The sequence below is a fragment of the Aplysia californica genome, unplaced genomic scaffold (assembly GCF_000002075.1).
Source record: "Aplysia californica isolate F4 #8 unplaced genomic scaffold, AplCal3.0 scaffold00093, whole genome shotgun sequence".
NCBI lineage: Eukaryota > Metazoa > Mollusca > Gastropoda > Aplysiida > Aplysiidae > Aplysia > Aplysia californica.
In genome coordinates, this window is record NW_004797363.1 from 1,177,547 (window position 1) to 1,188,088 (window position 10,542).

The 10,542-nt window shown below is 44.1% G+C and overlaps 1 protein-coding gene across 2 annotated transcripts in view; it reads right to left on the reverse strand.

The window, feature by feature from the left end:
* Nucleotides 1-10,542, reverse strand: part of LOC101853775 (guanylate kinase) — a 44,634-nt gene that overhangs the window by 20,167 nt on the left and 13,925 nt on the right. The window contains exon 1 of one of the 2 annotated variants that reach the window (XM_005095005.3): nt 3,705-3,790. The exons of the other annotated variant lie outside the window; for it this stretch is intronic. The gene's annotated coding sequence lies outside the window, so the exon portion shown is untranslated. Of the gene's footprint in view, nt 1-3,704; nt 3,791-10,542 lie in introns of those variants that run through there. 2 annotated transcript variants of the gene reach the window in all.

Below are 10,542 nucleotides of genomic sequence, written 5' to 3' on the forward strand. Positions count from 1 at the left end.
CCACACCAGAACAGAATACGCAAACACACACATATTATATATATAAACATTCTCTCTCTCTCTCTCTCTCTCTCTCTCTCTCTCTCCCTCTCTCTCTTTCCACAAATAATTCGCAAACACACACACACACACATACACATGAATAACGGTGATATTACTTTCGCATGACTGGATGCCCGATCGAGGAATAGCCATGAAAATGAGGGGTTGAACAGAGAGTATGGTGCCAGTCCACTTGAAGGTCTCCCGCGATTAAAAAAACAAAACAAACTTGATAGGACCAGTCTGACAATTGTAATAGCATGCGATTTTACGCAACCACCGACACAATTTAGATAATCTAGGAGAAGGGCCTTGACTTTGTCTACCAGGGACAACCCAGGCTGATACAGAGATATATGGGGATCGAACTCAGGTCTTCGGCGTACGACAGCGAAGCACTTAACCGCCACACCACAGACACTGGTAACAATTGTTCCGCTTGACGGTCCACTAGTCGACCACAATCAACAATCCTAACCTTAACCAATTGACACAGCCTAGGTACACCGTGCTCAATCGGGTAGGCCATGTTTGTTTGTTCGAGTAAAGCGAAGCACATTGACATAATAATGGCCCTTTTGTGCTGGGAGAAAGTAAGACAGACAGAATTAAGCAACAGAGGGGAAGTAAAGAAGTAGGACCTATCAGTGGCGCCCTCCAACCACCCGCTCACGTATATCACCAAATGTGAGGGTTTTTTTAGAGTGACAAACACACAAAAAAAGGAGGAGAGGTCAGGACGATAGACGATCGATAGGAAAGAAGGAGCAAACCACACAAGAACACCCGCGAACGACCCATCGTCAAGGGGACTGGCAAATATAGAAAAATGGAGAAATGGAGAAAAGATAGCCACTCTTAAGCCAAAGAGGCTGTGACAAAGGCATGGGAGCCTGCCAAAGGGGTAATAGTTGAAGTGTATGGGTTTGCTGGGTAAAATAACATTGAGGCAAATACAATGCTAGATCTATGGCCACTTAAAACGACACGAGACCATTGTAAAAGAGGCGGGTGCTTGAAGGAAGGATGTGGAGCAGGAGAGCCAGGGGAAGGCAAAGAGTAACGTGGCTGGATAACATAAAATCATGGACTGGCCTGAATATGGCAGAAAGTGCAACGACAGCTTGCGATAGTGAAGGACGGAGGGTAATTATACGTCAAACTCTCTGAGTCAGAGATGACACCTCCAGCGCAGCGCGGTATGGGTTTAACGCCCTCATCAACATGCCCTAAAAAAAAAAAAACCCTCCACGAAACGATACGATAATACGAGTTCAAGAACGCCCAATCTGGGCTTCGAACCAATACCATCTTTCGATAGATCTGTGGTCCAGCATAATACCAACCGAGCTAAAAGAGAGCCCTGTCAATGGGGGAGTTGTGCAACGAGTACATGTAGAGACAACTGAGTAATCATTATTAAGATCCACGGCTTGTTTGGTCTCCACACTGCAGCAGTCATGTGGGAAAACAAACCCCGAAAGTCAAACACAAAAGTCGGACAATCCATGGAGGAGATAACAAAAGAACAAACGTCACGATTTCGTCAACTTATCACTGGGCGTGTGCAGATTTGTGCCCCCCCGCGCGCGCGCGTGTATGTGTGTGTGTGTGTGTGTGTGTGTGTGTGTGTGTGTGTGTGTGTGTGAGAGAGAGAGAGAGAGAGAGAGAGAGAGAGAGAGAGAGAGAGAGAGAGAGAGAGAGAGAGAGAGGGAGAGAGAGAGAGAGAGGGAGAGAGAGAGAGAAAGAGAGAGAGAGAGAGAGAGAGAGAGAGAGAGAGAGAGAGAGAGAGAGAGAGAGAGAGAGAGAGCGGCGGAGGAGGGGGTGGATCTACATGTATGAAGAAGGTGGTGGGTGTGTGTGAGAACTCATCATCAGGTCACACCTGTCTTAATCAAGTCAGAAATTTCCTAGTCTAAGCGACGAGGACATCCAGCGATCTGAGACAGATGTGTGTTATCTTTTTTGTCTCGCAATCATTCCCCCCTGTCTTTTGCCGCATCCCTCATTTTATCTTTAAAACATTTTCTAATGCCTCGAAGCCCCCCCCCCTCTCTCTTTAAAAAAAAAACCCCAAACAAACAACAAACAAACAAACAAAAAAACATAAAACAACAACCCAGAAACGTCTGTATGTGACTTATTCCCCCTCTCCCTTCATTTAACAGACATGTTCCTTCAAATTCCCAGGCTCATTCGTCGCCTGGGTGTGTGCGTGTCCTTTAATAGGCATTCTCCGTCAAGTCTGGTGACTTTCCCCGTAAAAGTAATAAGACCTGTTACATCTTCGCACTTGAGTAAGCAGCTCGTATGCCTACTAGTACTAGATCTAAAGTACGAAACAGACAGGTATACAGATACACACACATACACACACACACACACACAGAGAGAGAGAGAGAGATAGATAGATAGATAGATAGATAGAGAGAGAGAGAGAGAGAGAGAGAGAGAGAGAGAGAGAGAGAGAGAGAGAGAGAGAGAGAGAGGTGGGGGTGGGGGTTGTGTATGTGTATGACAATGGTGGTGGGTGGGGGTGTGAACTCATCATCAGTTCACACCTGTCTTAAAGTCAAAAACAATTCTAGCCACGCGACGAGGACATCCAGCGATCTGAGACTGATAACAATTTCTAGTGTGTTATCTTTTTTGTCCCGCAATCAGGTCCCCCGGTTTTTCGCTTCATCCCTCCTTTTATTTGTCAAACATTTTGTAATGCCTCGAAGCCACCACCCCCTTCTCTCTCTCTCTTAAAAAAAACCCAAAACAACCAACAACAACACCTCCCCCCCAAATAGAAAAATAAAATAAACCAAACAAACAACAACAACAACAACCCAGAAACACCTGCATACTGAATGTATGTGTCTTATCCCACCCCCCCTCTCCCCTTCTCCCTTCACTTAACTGACACGTCCCTTCAAATAGTTATGCAGGCTGATTCATCGCCTGGGCGTGTGCGTGTCCCTTAATAGGCATTATCCGCCACGTCTGGTGAGCGACACTTTTCCCGCAAAAGTAAAAAAGACCTGTTAAATCTTCGCACTAGCGTTAGCAACTCGTAGGCCTACTTATGCACGAAAGAGATAGATACAAATACATCGAGAGAGAGAGAGAGAGAGAGAGAGAGAGAGAGAGAGAGAGAGAGAGAGAGAGAGAGAGAGAGAGAGAGAGAGAGAGAGAGTGTGTGTGGGGGGGGGGGGGGGGGGGGCACTACAGAGGTTTAAAAAAATTGGACACACCACTGTCCCCTGGTCAACTATTTGATTATTTTGTTTGTTTGAGTAAGAGTAAGAAGAAGCACATTGACACAATAATGATCATTTAGTGCTGAGGGAAAAAAAGTAAGACGAGACAGACAGAAAGGGCAGAGGAACAATATAGAAATAGAAGTAGGACCTACCAGTGGCGCCCTCCAACCACTCGAATCAACACCAGTTTGACAACAACTTCCAAACAGTCATTTCAAAGCCAAGAAACTTGCCACAAACGGGCAATGTGTTGAACTGGAGATTACACTCTTTTAAGACCTCATGATTTTCACGTTAAATATCGTTCATATGATGGCCATAAAGACAACAGCAACAAGAGTAGCCGAATGATCACTTTAGAAAAAAACAACCAACCAACCAAACAAAACAAAAACAATCTCTTTTACTTACTAAAAGCAGAAGACAAACCACGTCCGACGTTATACGGCGTCGAAATGATAATGACCACTCGGCCTATGCGTGAGAACGGTTACCATAATGGCACGCTGGTGACAGAGGGACAGTTCCCACGACGACGACACAGTAATCGTACTGGAATTAATGTACGTTCGCAGTGGATTCGATTTTACGAAACATGCGGCTGCCACAAAAGTAGCGCTGGCTTGGAAACATTTCTAAACAAGACACAAGTTATCGTACAAAGCGCATATTATTATTATTAATTACGCGCGTGCCATCGAAATATATTTAAAGCCATTCTTAGGTTCAACGTCCACTTCAAACCAATTAAGGTAAAACCAAAGAGGGTGGGGGCGGTCCCACTTCTGGAAATTAGAAGCAAAGGACAAACATTTCAGAAAAGACAATGAAGACCTCGCTCTAACTCAAATCCAAACATCAGGCCTCAGGAGGGGGGTCAACAAGATAATAGTTTTCGGGCGAACGCAAGTCAACCATGTAGATAAAAGACAACACATAAATGTATCATGTGCAGTTCTCACAATAACATAAAATTCGATATTTCCTTACTATTTCCTGGTGGATTCGAGTATTTCCCACGCGAGATCGGCTGGATACAATAACAGTGTCCCGTCCATACATCCCAGAGCAGGCATAACCATAATATAATGTGATTAACGTAATATATGAGAGAGGTAATAGAATTTAGAATGCATTGAAGCAAGAAGCTAAACCAGGAACTAGTAGAACGAGTAGCAATCTGAGTGTGTGTGTGTGTGTGTGTGTGTGTGTGTGTGTGTGTGTGTTTGTACGATATGTGTCTGTGTGCGTTTTTGTGTGTGTCTTTGTGTGTGCGCGCTTGCGTGCGTACGAGCGTGCACGTGTGCTTGTGTGTGTGTGAGAGAGAGAAAGAGTGTGTGTGAGTGTGCATGTATGTGCGCGAATGCGTACGTGCGTGCATGGGTGCGGTTGGTAAAATCAGAAAAAGTCAGAAGAAAAGGACAGGTGTCGGAAACTTCAGAACCATTTCTAATCTTGTCGATCGACATGTTATTGAGCGGCGTTATACGAGTAGGCTAGTACATTATGGTCTGCAAGTCAAAACCGAACGTGCCACACACACACACACACACACACACACATCACATACACCACACACAGACAGGCACACACTTTTCGTATAACATCTTCTTATAGTGAAAATTAAACTGTCTCACTAAATACTAACATTACATTAGAGAACCTCTTCAATATGCGCTTGATCTCATTCACTTGAGTTTTTTTTTTACATTCTAAACCCCACCTAAAGCACTTTCTGGTGAGGAATAGACAAAGGACTTGATGGGTGCATGAAGGTGCTTAAATATTACGACGGCACTCTACTGGGCAAAAATCACGGTCCATTATATAAAAACAAGATGAAGCGCCTCGCCAGAACAAGGATGCGAGAGGGAAATGCCCTCAAACGGACAAAGAAAACATTGCCACCTTTAAAAAAAAAATGTAGACGTTTCTACACCCCTCATCGACACTAAATAATTTAGGAGGCGGGCTTCCGACCCTGCCAGTCAAGGCCAACCCCGTTCGAGAAGGATATATGTACATGTACATCCCAACAAAAAGACCAACGAGATACTCCATGTAAATCCCTCCCTAACTGTGGATCGAACACACGTGTCCTGTGTACGACAACGAAGCGCCTAACCACCACACCACAGACGCCGACCATCACGACCCAGTTAGATGTATTATCTTTTTTCTTTCGCAAGTGTTAATATACGGCGCTCGCAACATGTCATATGACCGCGCGGAACACATTAAACCTTTTCAGTTGGTAGGAACATTTTGAATTTTGCCCGGGTTGCGGTCGAAGCCTACTCTTGTCGATTTTAGACCACCAATGGATCTTTAACGTGCGCAACTAGCACACGGGACCTCTGGGATTTTTCACCCTAGTCCGAGAGGGCTAGATGTAGATCTTTCCTATCAGAAGATCAGGGGTGAGGCTGAAAGACAGCAGTAAGAAAGAGCCAAGGAGTAGCAGTTGGAAGGCTGTAGAAAGAGTCAGGGGCCCGGTGGAGGGGGCAAAGGAGGTGAGGGGATGGGAGAAGAAAGTGGAGACGAAAGCAGACGACGGAACATTGCCTGAGAGCACGAAAGGGGGTGAACGGAGACAATTTTAGAGAAAAAAAATTGGGACCTTTGAATGAGAGGAGAGCACCCAAACCTCTAGGCCACGCCCCCCCCCCCCAACCCCGTTCGAATTAGAACTTCAAACTTCTGCTTTGTTGGTCGAGTTGGTAACCCCTAAACCACGGCGGCCGGCGGTGTGCATGAGATAAAAGGCACCCAAACGGTAAGGTACTGCCTCAACCCCTGAGACGCACATCTGGGTAAATATTTACCCAAAAATTTAAAACATATTTGTATTATTTAAAGACGTATTTAAATTAAATTTTAATGCCACTAGTACTACTGCTGCGACAACAACTACTACTAATTACCTAACTGCAATTTTTACCGTCCTTTTCAACACAGATGGGATCTCCTACGAGTCCGAATCAAGTCGGTGAACAGACCTGAAAACTTTTAATTTATCAAACAACTAAAAGTTGCTCTGATGGAGATTCAAACTGGGGCTTCCCGCGCTGTAGTCTAGTACATGTATGTAGCAAACGAGCAAAAGGCGCATTCACGCCCAAATCAAACACGTGAGATACATAGTACATAGTAAGTATTAGGCCCATGGGCCATTCCATGAAACGTGACGAACATAACATGGAGATGATGACCCACTAAAAAACACAACGCAGTGATGGAGAAATTCTTCACTCTTTAGTTGTCAGATGCAACCTGCCTCAAACAACCAAACAACTTTTTTTTTTTTAAAAGAAAAAGAATGAAAATGGCTTTATCATCGCTTAGAATTTTTCGGCAAGTTATTATCTCCGAGTTAGGTGTGTCATTTCCACCATTATCATACATTATTATGTGGTAGTGGTTCTCTGGGTTTAGTGCCTTCACATTTCTGTGTTGATGGTTTGGAATAAGCTGCTCTTTTAAAAAATAGTATTTGTTTTTTAAAGTGCGCTGGCAGCTGCATAATGTCATATGAGTGCGCGGGACACATTCAACATTTTCAGTTCGGTGGGAATCAATTTTGAACTGTGTCCGGGTGACGGCCAACTCTTTTATCGATTTTGGACAACCAAGGGATCTTTAACGTGCGCAATTTGCACACGGGGCCTCTGAGATTTTTCGTCCTTATCTGGGAAGGCTGTGTGTTAGATCTTTCTCTCTCTCTTCTCTCTCTCTCTCCTCTCTCTCTCTCTCGCAAAGTATGGTACATCTCTGCTGCATTCTCTGCCACAAAAGGTAAACAGAAAAAATAGCGACATACTAAAAAGTAAAAGGCAGAATAGAACAGATGCATGGACCTATCAGCAGCGCTATTTAAGTCCTACCCCCCCCCCTTCCACACACACACTCCTTTCCACTTTCCATTTCCTTTCCCTCCGACTCCAGCCATCGTTAAAAATCCATCGAGATGCAATAAATCAATCGCAGACGCCGGTGCCATGGCAACGGTATGTAATGCTCAGAGAAAACACGCTGTCTGACACGTGCTTTACGGTCTTACTACACCCCCCCCCCCCACACACACACACACAAACACACACACACAGACACACACTTTAAAAAACCCGAAAATACAGAGTTTTGGAGGGACATCGTCATAAAAAAGCTAAAACTCCCCGAACTCGTTTATTTGTTTGGATATATATAATAAGTGTTACTTAGTACGGGGAACAAGTAAGATAGAAACTTCAGAGAGAAAGTAAAGAAGTAGAACCTACTAGTGGCGCTCTCCAACCACACGCTCCATGAACTCGCCAGGGCCGATCATTACAAAATGTTTAGAAATAACGATTGTTCATTTACCTTTAAGAGGATGTTTTACGCTCCCATTGACACAACTTAGGCCAGGCGGGCCGCTTCGACCCTGTCTGTCAGGCTCAACCCGGGCTGAGAGGTATGCATCGTCAGAGCAGACAGACGGAGATACCAACCAAAATTAGGAAAAAAAACCCACACAAAAAGAACATCTTCCCACACGGAAATCGAAACTATCTCTTCTGCATGCAATTTAAAAGCTCCTAACCGCTACAACACAGACGCCAGTGCTGAGATTCAATTACTTGACAATTCTTCATCTCGTAAATGAGGCGATGGTCTAATCAAATCAAATTCAATGCAGCATTCTAAAAGCTGGGCGGTTCATCGTCCCTGCCTGTCTGTTTGCAACGCTATTTGTCTCTCTCTCTCTCTCTCTCTCTCTCTCTCTCTCTCTCTCTGCTAATCTGCCTCCTTGCCTATAAAGTCTAGCTTTGAATCTAATACATTAAACAGAATAAACGCAAACACGCGTTCATTATTTCGTTCGGTATTTGAGTCTAAATAGGAAAAAGAAAACGCCATTTGGCTGACCAGGCAAGGCAACAGATCAGATATGAATAAAAGAAGGAAATGGACGAAAATAAAGGACCAGAACCAGAGGCATCGTTCAATTATAATTCACACCAATGGGGAACATGGGCTTGAATTATAACTATGCAGTGGCCAAACTGGGCTAATATATAATAATATGCAAGAATTATACCAAGAGCTAAATACTACCAACGATGCCCAACCTAAACTACCATCTTAGCCGTAGAAAAGTATAGATCATATCACTATATTATGATCATATTCCTGAATCATCATAATTCACAATCCCGAAAGAGGGCTAACGATTTTTAGGCTCACGTCGTACTGCAAGTTTTGACCAAACGACAAATTGAAGAGTGCTATTTCAGTTTGGAGCTTCCTGGTCTTCACAGGGCATACTTAATGAAATACAAGAACCAAGATGAAGGAACGGGATGGAAACGTTACACGTTGCACAAATAACAGGTATTTAAAGGAGCACAACTTATGTAAGGGCACTACAATGTCTATTAATCTTTCCGCCAATCTACCTATTCATTGGTTTGTGAATGGTATGTACAGGCTAGGTAGGCATAACATAATAATCTAAAAATTGTGATAGACAGGAGAGAGAGAGAGAGAGAGAGAGAGAGAGAGAGAGAGAGAGAGAGAGAGAGAGAGAGAGAGAGAGAGAGAGAGAGAGAGAGAGAGAGAGAGAGAGAGAGAGAAAGAGAGAGAGGGAGGGAGAGAGAGAGAGAGAGAGAGAGAGAGAGAGAGAGAGAGAGAGAGAGAGAGAGAGAGAGATTTTTGGGGGGGGGGGGGGGGGGGGGTGGCGACTGACAAAGAGATGACAGAAATCGAGAGAGAAGACAAAAATAGAGATGGAAAGGAGAATAGAAAAATGGAATTACACTAGCACCTTGCAGAAAAACGGTCGTGTGCATGCAAGTATGTGCACACATGCGCGCGGCACTAAGTGGTATGTGTGCAAGAGCATGCATGGCAGTGAAAAGACAGTGGACATACCAACATACTTCTATTTCAAATTCAAACCAACAAACTGTGAATTTTGCCAGAGGACTGATGGAAATTGCAAAAACTCATGGGCAATCAGTACCAGAAATACTGCGGACAAGCATGCCAACATTTGGCCAGGCTATTTAATTTTAATCAACATCTTATCCAGCTTGCAATTTGGCCATCGCCTTCAACTACAACTGTACAAAAACGTTCCCCATCAAGAGCCACGTTAAGTAACTGCGCGTTCCCGCGCGATCGATTTTCTCTAATGAACGACCGAATGTTCCGCTTCTATAAGGCAGCGCGATGGGAATATTATGCGAGACGGTTCAAAGACTCGCGTCAGGACAATCAATGACGTCCCAAAGGAGAGAGAAAGAGACATCCCGCTGACGCGGCATGTCCGGCCAGGAAGCCACAGAACCTGCACCATACAACGTTATTACGACAGGCCACAGGGAGTTTGCAGTTTGCAGGCGGCATAGCAAGCACGACTTGTGCTAGAATAGATGAATCTGGCAGTGTTCTTGCAGGCAAATTACACACAACAGGAAGCATGATGGACACGAAAGCGTGCAGAAATGCCCGGGGAGGTAATTGAAGCGACGGGGATGTGTTGATGAAAGCTAGTGACATAATACTATAGAGGAATATAGGGAGAGGAAATGGGGAATGGGAAACAGGAAAAAAAAGTGGCCTCTCCGGTTCTCATTGTGTAAAAACGTGACGTTAGGCAATAATGGGAAAGCCCAACAGCAGTAACTGGAAATCAACGAGGAACTGATGTTATGTTTACACTTACACACTATCAAAGTAACGAATGCATCAGCTCGGTGCAGACTTCTTGGAATGTACTCATAGATTTTCTATTCATACAGGCCTATCCTTCATAAGCTTTTAACATCATTTTTTCATTATAGTTGTTCTGTTCCGATGTCTGGATGAAAATAGTCTGTGTGTGTGTGTGTGTGTGTGTGTGTGTGTGTGTGTGTGTGTGTGTGTGTGTGTGTGTGTGTGTGTGTGTGTGTGTGCGCGCGTGTGCATAAATATATTGAATGAGAAAAGAGGAAGTAGTAAGACAGGTTTTGAAAATGGGTATTCCAATGTATTTTAAAGCGCACCGAGCTACATTTTCGGAAATGCGCTATATAAATGTTATATTATATTATTATTTTTATTACATAAACACTGGCAACTTAAACTGCATAAACTTCCACAATATTAATACACTGCTGCCTGAAATCCCCGAGCGGGGTCACGACAGGCCATACTTTACTTTACTTTACTTTTCCGATCCAGCGGCCATTTGGGTTCTAGCCCTTCGGTCTGTCGATATGGCAAA